This window comes from Bombus vosnesenskii, unplaced genomic scaffold, assembly GCF_011952255.1.
Source record: "Bombus vosnesenskii isolate JDL3184/JDL3185 unplaced genomic scaffold, Bvos_JDL3184-5_v1.1 scf7180000013273, whole genome shotgun sequence".
In the NCBI taxonomy this organism is placed as follows: domain Eukaryota; kingdom Metazoa; phylum Arthropoda; class Insecta; order Hymenoptera; family Apidae; genus Bombus; species Bombus vosnesenskii.
In genome coordinates, this window is record NW_022882931.1 from 3,857,411 (window position 1) to 3,868,090 (window position 10,680).

A 10,680-nucleotide genomic window follows, 5' to 3' on the forward strand; every position below is an offset into this window, starting at 1 on the left:
TAGAAACGGTAAAACATGTATTATAAAGAGATATCTATCAAATACGTTGCGTATCATCGTCACAAAATTCCACCGACTGTACCTAATATTTGTATTCTTGTGGTCCTATTTGATTTTGTAAGTCTTCTTCTCGAAATACTCAAAAACAAGAAACTATGTGAACTATCGGATGAACATAAGGAGAAGGAAGTTCTAAACAAGAAGAATTACTCAGAAAAGCGTACTCCTGTTGTTTTCACAGAAGAATGGAGTGAAAAGGGGCTAAACAACGAAGACAAAACAGCGGAGGCTCATTTTTCTATGTACGACTGCAATTTAAACGCAGTCAGAACGCGAATGTAAACGCGACCGTGGCTTAGTGGGACGCTGACCACGGCGTAGGAACGACCCAGGGGACGAGGATCTACACCTCGATGAGCACAGCACGACATTCTCCTTGCCCCTTGCCTCTCTGTTCCCGGTGGTCCCTCGTTTTCTTCCTCCGCGGCCGCTACCAAGAAGAAGGTTCCTTCTCTCTCTCTCTCTCTCCCTCTCGCTTCTTCTCCTCTCCTCCGCCTTCAACTTCTTCCTCGCGTCTTTTTTTCCACTCTTCCTTCCCCGCCTGTCTCTTTCTCTCTCTTGTCCTGTCTCCGCTCATCGTCCTCGAGCGCGTCCACCACGATTGTCCGGTAAACCATGGTGCGAACCGCTCACCGTGACGAAGGTATCCACCTACAAACGAGGACTTATTCCGAGAGCAGCTCGTGGAAACTCGCGAATACCGACATGGGAATCGGCCGAGCCGAGTTCGCCCCGTCTCGTTAATTATGCCAATGACAACCGGCTGAAACGCAGGATTGAGCTGTTGAACGCGATGGCTCCTGGTTTCGAATCCCACCCCCTCTTATACGTGTCGAAGGGTGTGGAGTAAATTGAGTGGATGTTTGTTAAACTTTCGGAGGGGTGATTAGTTTTTGGATAGGTGGAATACTAGATTTTGAATTTTCTTTGTTTGCAAAAGATTGCTTTTTTTTTAGAAAAGAAAGAAATGTTTTAAATTGGCGGAGTAAAAGCTTTGGGTCACTGATTTAGTTGGGAACTTTGAGCATTGGGAGATTTCGTCATTCTATTTAGAAATCTATCCCGCTATGAACTAGCAAATTCAGATTATTTGGTATTACCAAATAACATTAAGAAATATCAAATAATCTGAATTTTTCGCTTAGACTGAGATACATTTTCAAATAGAATAATTAATATCTCTTTTAATCCTATACTAAAGTACACACTTACATGGACACGTTGAACGAGCACCGATAAGGAGCAAAGATAACGTGTTATACAATTTACGCTGAAAGTGAAAATTCGATTCGAAATGAAAAAAAAAATTAAACATATAGCCACATCCAAATTACCCGTACCATGTATAAAAGGCTGCTTATTGAAACACCAGAGATCGTTATAAAGATAAAGAGTTCCGGCGAATAAAAATATTGAAACAGAAAGTGAAAGAGAGAAAGTAATCCACGAATCACTAGGCTAAACTAAAACCTGATGATCCATCGTCCTATATGGCAGATACTGATGGAACAACAGAGATAAATGTTAGTGAACGTTTTCGGTGAAAGCCACGGAAGCATAATATAATCGGGATATCATTTAGTGGAACATCGGGGTCTAACGCCGGATATTATTCTTTTACCACGATCTAACGAGGTTGAGCGAGCAAGGAGGTACTCGTTTGCCGAAGAGGATGGCGCGAAGCGATGCGAGGCATGCTGGAAGTCAGGATCAGTTCCTATGCATGCGATTGCATGCGGATGAATAGGGCCTTTGTGTCTTGCGAACGACAGCCAGTACGATATACAATAACGGTTCCCTAAGATTTCTCACGTAAGCCAGGATCTGCATGTAGCTAGGAGAGAGAGATGTGGTTCAACGTTTGCTCCGGTGCATCTGCATTTTATCATAAAACCACGTAAACGCATAACGGGACTCGGGTTCGTCCTCGTGTACTTTCAAACTTTGTCCATGCTCCTTCCTCTATTAGAGCTTCTTATGAGATATTAATTATTCACTGTGTTCAGTTAACAGCGCATTCTGATACATACATAAATATTTACGACATCCTTCAAGCCTTTTCCGAGCTTTCGTTCCATCAGCATTTCCTATGATACACGTAATACACTTGTTTTCTCTGTTTAAGTAGTAGCTCAATTCAAGTAATAGTTCAGCTAAGCATATTTTTGACATTCTTCAAACTTTTCACTTCCGATGATATACGAAATATCACTCGTTCTCTATATTCAATCAACAATAGTTTTTGATACATGTTTTTGATATTTTTCAAAATTTCCCAGATTTTTGAGATAGTAGGATTTTCTATGATTCGTGGAAATATACCACATTTGCCACAGTCACGTAACAGTGGACTTCAGACACATACTCTGATATCTGTTCTTTTGATCAGCCTACTCGTAGTCGATGACAGACCAGATGTATCGCTTATTTTATTCTTCGATATAAACAGCAGAAAACTGACTCCTGAGAATCGTCTTGTAATAAGTTAAATCGTTCGAATTGAATGCTACATATCGCTTTCTCGTAACTGTAATACGATCTATATCTTAATCTATTTTTCTCATAACGCAAACGCTTTAGAAAAGAAAAATATAAAAATCCCATTTAATGTGTCATTAATTCTCAAGTATCTGCTAAATCTCCGACTCAGTCAATAATTCTGTGTCTCACTGTAACAATAAGAATGTCTGACCTACAAATTCTTCGATCATCTGTAAGATTATCTCTCGCTTCAAGTAAAAATTGCTATTTCTGCAATTGGACAATCTTCCGTTTTAACTTCCTCGAAGTGCCAATTATTGTTTGAACCAAACAACGGAGAGTTCGAATCTTCCAAAAGTTTCTCAATTTCGCTGCGGTCTGTATATTAAATCCCTCTTGTGAATTCAGGCTGAGCGCAGGTATCGATGAACAGTAACCGGCACGAAGTGTGCGTGTCCGCGCAGGTGGAAAGAGAGACGGGAAAAAGAGAGAAGGAAAAGGCCGGGTAGAGAATGCATCGGTACGCGATGATGTAACGGCGTTATGAATATGTACAAAATAACAAATGGTCCCGGGACAAAGGAACGGTGACAGGGTACGCGCGTGTACCGCTCGTATTCCGGCTGTCGCAGCCTCACTCGTTCCACACGGTACGTGATCGCGGTGTAAAACGGTGTTTCGATTTCAGCCATAACCATTTTTCGCCTGTTCGATACACAGAGAGAAACGAAACACGGGAATAGAGAGAAAGCAACAGAGAACCTTGGTCGTTGGGAATAGGTATAATAACACTCGTGATAATCGCGTTTCCGATTAAGATTCCTCTGGTCGGCAAACAAACGTGCGGCGCACGTGCTCCATTGTACTCGCTGGGAGCAACAAAATGTTTCTCGCGATCATGATTAAAAAAGAAGAATAAAAAAAAAAGACAAGATAAAAAAATGGGAAAAACAGGTAGGCGAGAACATCGCACGAACGTTTGATTGATATCTAACTAACGCGTCCAGCCACGGAACGTGGCTCGTCCGTAAACGGAAACTCCATTAAATTTGTTTTTTCGATGCTGACCAAACGGTAGATACTATCGGAGGAAATGTGTAACGGTATCTTTTCAATTCCTCGAGGGTTTCTTACATCGTAGATTTACTCGTAACGTCCTAGAACGGCCGAACCATTATCCTGACTTTAGAAACAAACGAAATAAAAAGTAGAAATAGAAAAAATGAAAGAAGTAGAAAATAACATAGAAACGCAACGATGAAGAACGCAAAACGCAAGGGGGCCGTTGCACCACTGGGGAATTTCGTTGTTGTTAAGGTGGCACTGCGCATCACCGATGCCAGGCAGGAAGTGGGAATCGCCGAAGCAGCGAGGGGGGCATGGAGCGGGGGAGTAGCGGAGCTGAAGGAACAGGGGAACCCGACGCTGCATTGTGGGAGTGAGCGGGCGAGCGAAATAAAAAAAAGGCATTATAGCATTATGCGAACGAACGGGGCCCTAGTGACGCATTTACACGGCTGTTATTATCCCCTTCCCTGTCCCCCACCCCCCTCTACCACCCTCAACTAGGTAGGAAACGTAGGTACCTACGATACCTGCTTACATGCTCTGACAGACGAGACAGTTCGGAAAACCCGACATATGTCGTCCGTACGTATATATACTTGTTTGAATACATTAATAAAAATCGTGGTCGAATTCGAATCCCTCGATTCGGTGATTCTATCGTTCCCACGAACCATTGGTTGCAACCCGGTGGCAGTTAGAACGTTTCGATTTGATTGGGAGCAATGATGCTTTAATTTGTCGATGCCTCGTGTGATATTCAAGATTAGGAAGATTCGATTAACACTTTGATATATGTGGATGAGATATTTTACGCTATAACATCGATCACTAACGTTATAAGTGAGATATGATGTAGGTCTTTGTATAATGACGCGAGATGTTTGAATAATGTTCTATAGATTTGGATAAAAATTAATTTGCAAGATATCTCGTCCACATTTCGAATATACTATTCCCCGTGAACACGAAGGAATTGACGATATCAAACATAGCAATGTTACAACACAAAAGTTTCTGTCAGTTTTCTTTTACCTGTACAAAGTAATATTCTATTGCAAAAATGATAAAACAGATATATCAAGTATTTCGCTTATAGTATTTGATAAATACGTCGCGAGATATCTCGTCTATAAATACAAAGGGGTTAATCTTTAACTGTTTAAGATAGATTCTCGTATTAGCAACAGAAGCAATAATTTTTCAGAATTGTAGAATTGTAGAGAAATAAATATTCTACTTTCAAAAGACACGGGAGAATTTTCACAGTGACAAGTTGCTCGTTAACAGCCCTTATCGATCGAAATATCCTCATTTCGCCGCCACTCGTTATCAGAATTCGAGGCTCTTCGCTTCAACGTCCCCGTTTCCATCTCCATCGATTCGTAGCTGATTGCCAGCCCGTTGAAAAACCCTTCAGCGACGTACAGTGTGTGGCCGTCGTCCGGTACCGATGACGGATTAGTTTGTTACGGCTTTCGGCTTAACGGAGGGCGCAGGTAGGCCGTGCCGATACGCGTGATTATTTATTGTGCGGACAGATTGGATCATTCAGAACACGCCGATGGGGGTCCCTGTCTATATGGACAAGGATCGACCCGCCACGGGAATATAACTCGATCCAATCGGCGATACACCGCTGCGATATAACCTCCAATTTTGTGTCAGCGGAGATCTGCACGTGGTCAACGGGGAGGTGAACGAAACGTGATGATTGGTGAAATAATTCGCAGCTATATTTAGGTAATTTAACTTCTCTTACGTACACTTTAGACACATGTTTGTAAAGAAAAATGAGATTTAGGAGTAGCTTGTAGGATTAAATCCTGTGATACTACATTTCTATAAATAAAATATTTTCATTCATATATATCATATATGAATATATATATATATATATATATATATATATATATATATATATATATATATACACATATTGAAGAATAATTGCATTAACGTAATAACCATATTAACGCTTTAACGACGGAGTATGGTAATTGAGATCTTATGTAGAATATAGTCAGATTGTAGTATGCAAATATCAGATGTAAATATATCAGTGGTATGTAATTTAAGTAGTGTTAGATACATAATACAGAAGTGATGATTTATGTCTCTCAGTTTTCTCTGCTTGAAAATTTTCATATCGATACCTTGATTAATTTATAAGATGCAATATGAACTAAGACATTGCTCATAGTAAAAGTGCCTTGTCGAGCTGTGACCCGTGCTGATGTTAACTTATTCACATATTCGCAGAGTTTCGCATAAATATCAAAAAAACAAATGAAGAAAGATACAATGAATTTCGTGTGTTGACCTTGAATAATTTGATAAAAAGATGTTGTAAGTTTAGATATTAAAGATATTAAAGATATATGCTACGAAGAATTAAAAATATATAATGTGTGATTCAAGTAGCTGACCAGTAGAAGAAATATGGTAACAAAAATGTTTCATGAAATGTATTTAATCTTGTGTACCGAGAACATAATTAGTAATCAGTTGTACGACAGACATATTGTTAGCGTTCGCATCCACGATCGTTGCATACTCGTATGCGCTTAAACTGGTTTGCCGTTGAGTTTTATTTGAAAAACAAAGTAATTATACGTAGATAAACATCGTAGCCATTGGTCAAACAGAATGCGTTAAAAACGTGGAACAATGTCAGCCGCGCGCGGTCTTATCAATGCCTAGAGAAATTATGACTAGCAGCCATCACTCTATTGGTTTTATATCGTGTTATTGCTCACGCAGCTACCGCCATTAGACTAATTGCGTTTAATTGTCCAGCCCCCGTTTCGATTATTCGGGGAATGATACAGCATAGTCTGTTAATGGAATAGATAACTTTTGTGTGACGCGAATTTTGTCGAAGATAGCCGCTTTTAGATATTTATCTGTTCAATATTTTACTGTAACGATCGATTTTTCATATGTAGCTTCTACAAAATGAAAGTTAAATTCCTTGTACGCTAAAAAAAAAAAAAAAGAGAGAGAGAAAATAGATTGTCCTTTACAACTGATATTTCATTCTAGAAACTAATCTTGCATATGTAATTTGCGTGAAATAAAAATTGCCAATCAAATGAATTTTGATGTTTCTTATTTTGCTCGTATTTTTTAGATTGAAGAAAAAGTAGACGTATCATGATTGATTGTTAAAAAAAAAAAAGAAGTTAACGGAGTTTCACGGAGGAAACACAGAAATAAATTTGGTATCTAGCCCGGCATAACGATCCGATGTTTCCCAAGGAAGCGCGTGAGTCAGATGCAACGGAACTTCACCGTTTTTACGTTCGCATTACCATAACCTTTCGAAACCTTCCGAAAGTTTTATCGCCCATACCTCCCGCCATTGTATAACTAGGTTGTAACTACAGTTAGCAGAACTGCGCTGAAACGGCGTGCCGCTATCGACTGCTATTATCAAGTCAAGGACTACATTTTTGCAAGCACCAATTACGGTATCCATGTCTGTCATACGTCACTAAGTGACGAATATTGAGAGATACATACGTGTATATATAGCAACATGTAGATCGTAGACCAAAGTTCAAAACTTTGTAACATACTTCGTACGGTCCGAGGTTCCCAGTAGAATTAGGACCATCTGTGATCAGACATAATCACCAACGTAAATCGTTGTAATCTCCTTTTGGTAATGAAATAATCCTTCGTTTCTTTGGGTTTCATTTTTGCAAATATGATTTTATTGTATAAGTAATTATGATGTTAATACGAATATAAAAAATAATAATAACGCCGTTATACGTTGTACTTTAAAATATAAAACATAAGTAAAATCGGTATAATCTTTCCCAATCCTAATATTTGTATGGCAACACGGAGGCTAGTAAATTCCTTTCAATTAATTTTTTACCATTCGACGTAGTGTCAAAAGAATCCCCTTTGTACATCGTTGTACATAATATTTAGACGGTAAACGTTCAAAGATGAACGTTTTGATCATAAAATGAAGTAGAATAAGGACCGCCGTTTTATCGGCGTATCATAAAGAGAACAAAATCGTAATACGTTTCGAAATCATATTACATAAACGAACTTTGATAAAAATTATGTTTAACATTAGTAAATGCCTATTGGCTTATGCGCGTGACTTTACACAAACCACGAACATTCCCGCTACCCCGTACGATTTCATCGCGATTCCAATCGTGCTAGGACAATCCATCAGTAACATAGTGGCGAACAGCTGGCCCGGGGATTTGGGGAGAGGGAGAGAGAGCGTTCTTGGAGATCGCGGCTCGAATCGGTGGGAGCGTTTTCATTTAGACGTAGATTATTCCTAGATGCTTCTCTCATAAATATTAAACAGGCGGCGCGCGCGTTCTCGGATTCACGCAGGCGAAACGTTGCCGTACTTTTTACTCTGGAACCTTGTCCCGGCTGCTGCCGGGCTGCTGTGCCCGCCGCTGTACCCCTGTTCCTTCTTCCCTCTATATACCTCACGCCCCCTTCACCCTACGGCGACGATCTGTCGCTCATTGAGTATGCATCGGCGATATCGACAGGCGGGGGCTGTTACCAGAGTGCCTCGCTGTTTCGCCTTGGGCGATGTCGGAAGCCGTTGCTGGTCCCAGCAATATCAACGACGCCAGCAACGAGGTCATCCTATCTTGTTCCCTCTTTGTTTATCCCTTGGCGGAGGTTCGCGCGCGACCACCGGCTGACAGGAGTAATTTTTGCACTCGCGCGGGGCGGCCATTCGACGTGGCTGCGTAGAACCACTCACACATAGAAGACCAGGAGTGTACGCGTGTTTATACATTCTCCAGGATGCTGGAGGAAAAGAGATAACAGCGTGCCACCGTGCCGTTCTAGTGGCCATCGGCGTTATACCCGCTTCGCACACGCTGCCTCTACTTCTTCGTATTTTTCGTACTCTTCTCCTTGTTCGTATATTCTTCTCCTGCTTGTTCCTCTTCTTCTTCTTCTTCTTCTTCTTCTTCTTCTCCCTCTTTCGTCCTTTCGTTTTTCCTCTACCCCTTATGTATTCCGTCGCGAGGCGGTGCTGACTCGTCACGCGAATTTGCATACATTTCGAGCTGTGGTCAGTGCATTTTTTGCGAGAATTCCTGCTGCCGTCTGGTTACGGATGTCCCGCCATGACGCGGCTAGACTGATTACGACAATCGATGTCTAAACGGAAAATTTCTTTTCGAGAACCGATACTTTATTCGCGATAGGAGAAATCGCCTCTAGACAGTTTCGTTACGCGACAAGCCGCGAACGTTCCCACTGTTTTCCATCTATAAAACAACTCTTCTAAATAGCCAACAAGTTTTCTCCCGTGCGACCCAACGTACCATCCCTTCGCGTCGAAGAATCTACACCTGCGTCATGCTATGACAACAACATACCGTGGTCTTCGAACAAAAAAAGGCGGACGTAACTCGCGAGCGAATATCTCATGGACAAAAGCGAACAACCCCGACGTTGTCAGCCCTTAGGGGCCTCCAATGTTCTTCTTCGTATGCCGCGTGTGTCACGCTGGCTGTAAATATCAATAAACAAAGCCAGTGGCAGTGGGCAAATGCCCGGAGCCCAGCCCCGACAATGAAATAAACCACGCCGCGATGAGGTTTTAGTTCTGGCCCCTTTGTCGGGCGCCATCTCCTGCGCGCAAGCACGCTCCGCTTTTTCACCGAGCAATTAGAAAGAGATTTATTTGCGCCGGCACGCCAGCCACACGCTTGCCAATAAGACAGACTGCGAGAAGGAGGCAAGCTCGCGAGTGTTCGACTAGCAACATATTTTTCGGCCGATACGCGTATCGTACCGCCCAATCACCATTTTATACAATGCACACGTAGTGACACGTGCATTCTTAACGCCTGTATTCTATGACTAGTACGCGCATTTGCAACACATGTACTCAAGTAAAGAACTGCGAGTTTCAACGGACCGATGCGCCTCACGAAACGTGAAACAATGTCGGCCACGAGTATTTCTTTCGAGGTTAGACAAACCCGCTGTTGCGGTTTTAATGAACTCGTTTTGACGTGACGATGCCTCCCCGTACCTCCTCCCCCTTTTCTCTTTGCTTTCTCCGTTTTGCTCGTCGTTCTAACCACATCGTCTCTTGCCCCTTGTTCACCGCTGGCCTCCGGCTCCGTGCTTCACGGAGCCGACTTAGTTAATTAAAGTAACCGTACGGTTTTTGATTGACGCCCAAGGCGTAAAAAGTCGTGGACTCCGTGTACGTATCCGACACCCAACGCTCGCTCGTCGGTTACGCAATGGCGGATCACCGAGGGTTGACACAGAGAACTGACAAGAAGCGTCTTCTCCGGTGATTGATAAGAGTTCCAGTTTCTTTGATTAATATTCGAGAGTTGAGTGTGCGGTTTATAGCAGGTTCTACGGGGAAATATCCTCGGTATCCGAGTTTCCTATGTTCTACGTTACGAAGGTTTCAGAACCTGAAATTCTTACAATTGGGAATTAATGAAGATGAAATATTTTATCAACGTCAGAAATAATTCAAGCTTTTTCGTAAAGCCTTAGAAAAAAGCGTAAATTTAAAAAATACACGGCGATTTCGAAACATAAAGCATTTACGAAGATTTGAATATTTGATAAAGTTTGAAAAGAATCTAAGTTTTTTATAACGTTTTAGAATGAAACATACGTTTCGAAACTTCTATGTTGATTTCACATTACAAAAATAGGATAATTTATAACCATTATAAATGATCTCGATTTGTCGGGGCTCTTTAAGATCAAGCGTAAGAAATTAAAGAATTCAGAGCTCAAAAGGGGAATGAAATATAAAATATTTTATATATTCCAAAAACGATCCAGATTCCTCGTTACGCTTTTGAATTAATCTACAGGACAGGAACACAAGAATTCCAGCAATTATTCATGTTACATGTAATCAGTGTTTTTCTTATCCCAGTGTTTTGTCGTAGAAAATTTACATACAAAGTTGCAACTCTCGATTTCCCAGAAAAGGAAGCACCGTATAAAACGTAACGTAGATGTGGTAAAAAAGCCGGCCCTCCGCTTCCGGAATTTTTTCTACGCGCAGGGTTAACGCGC

At 41.3% G+C, this 10,680-nt stretch overlaps 1 protein-coding gene across 3 annotated transcripts in view; it reads left to right on the forward strand.

The window, feature by feature from the left end:
• LOC117231577 (homeotic protein distal-less) overlaps nucleotides 1-10,680 on the forward strand; it is a 94,587-nt gene that overhangs the window by 75,531 nt on the left and 8,376 nt on the right. The window lies entirely within an intron of this gene.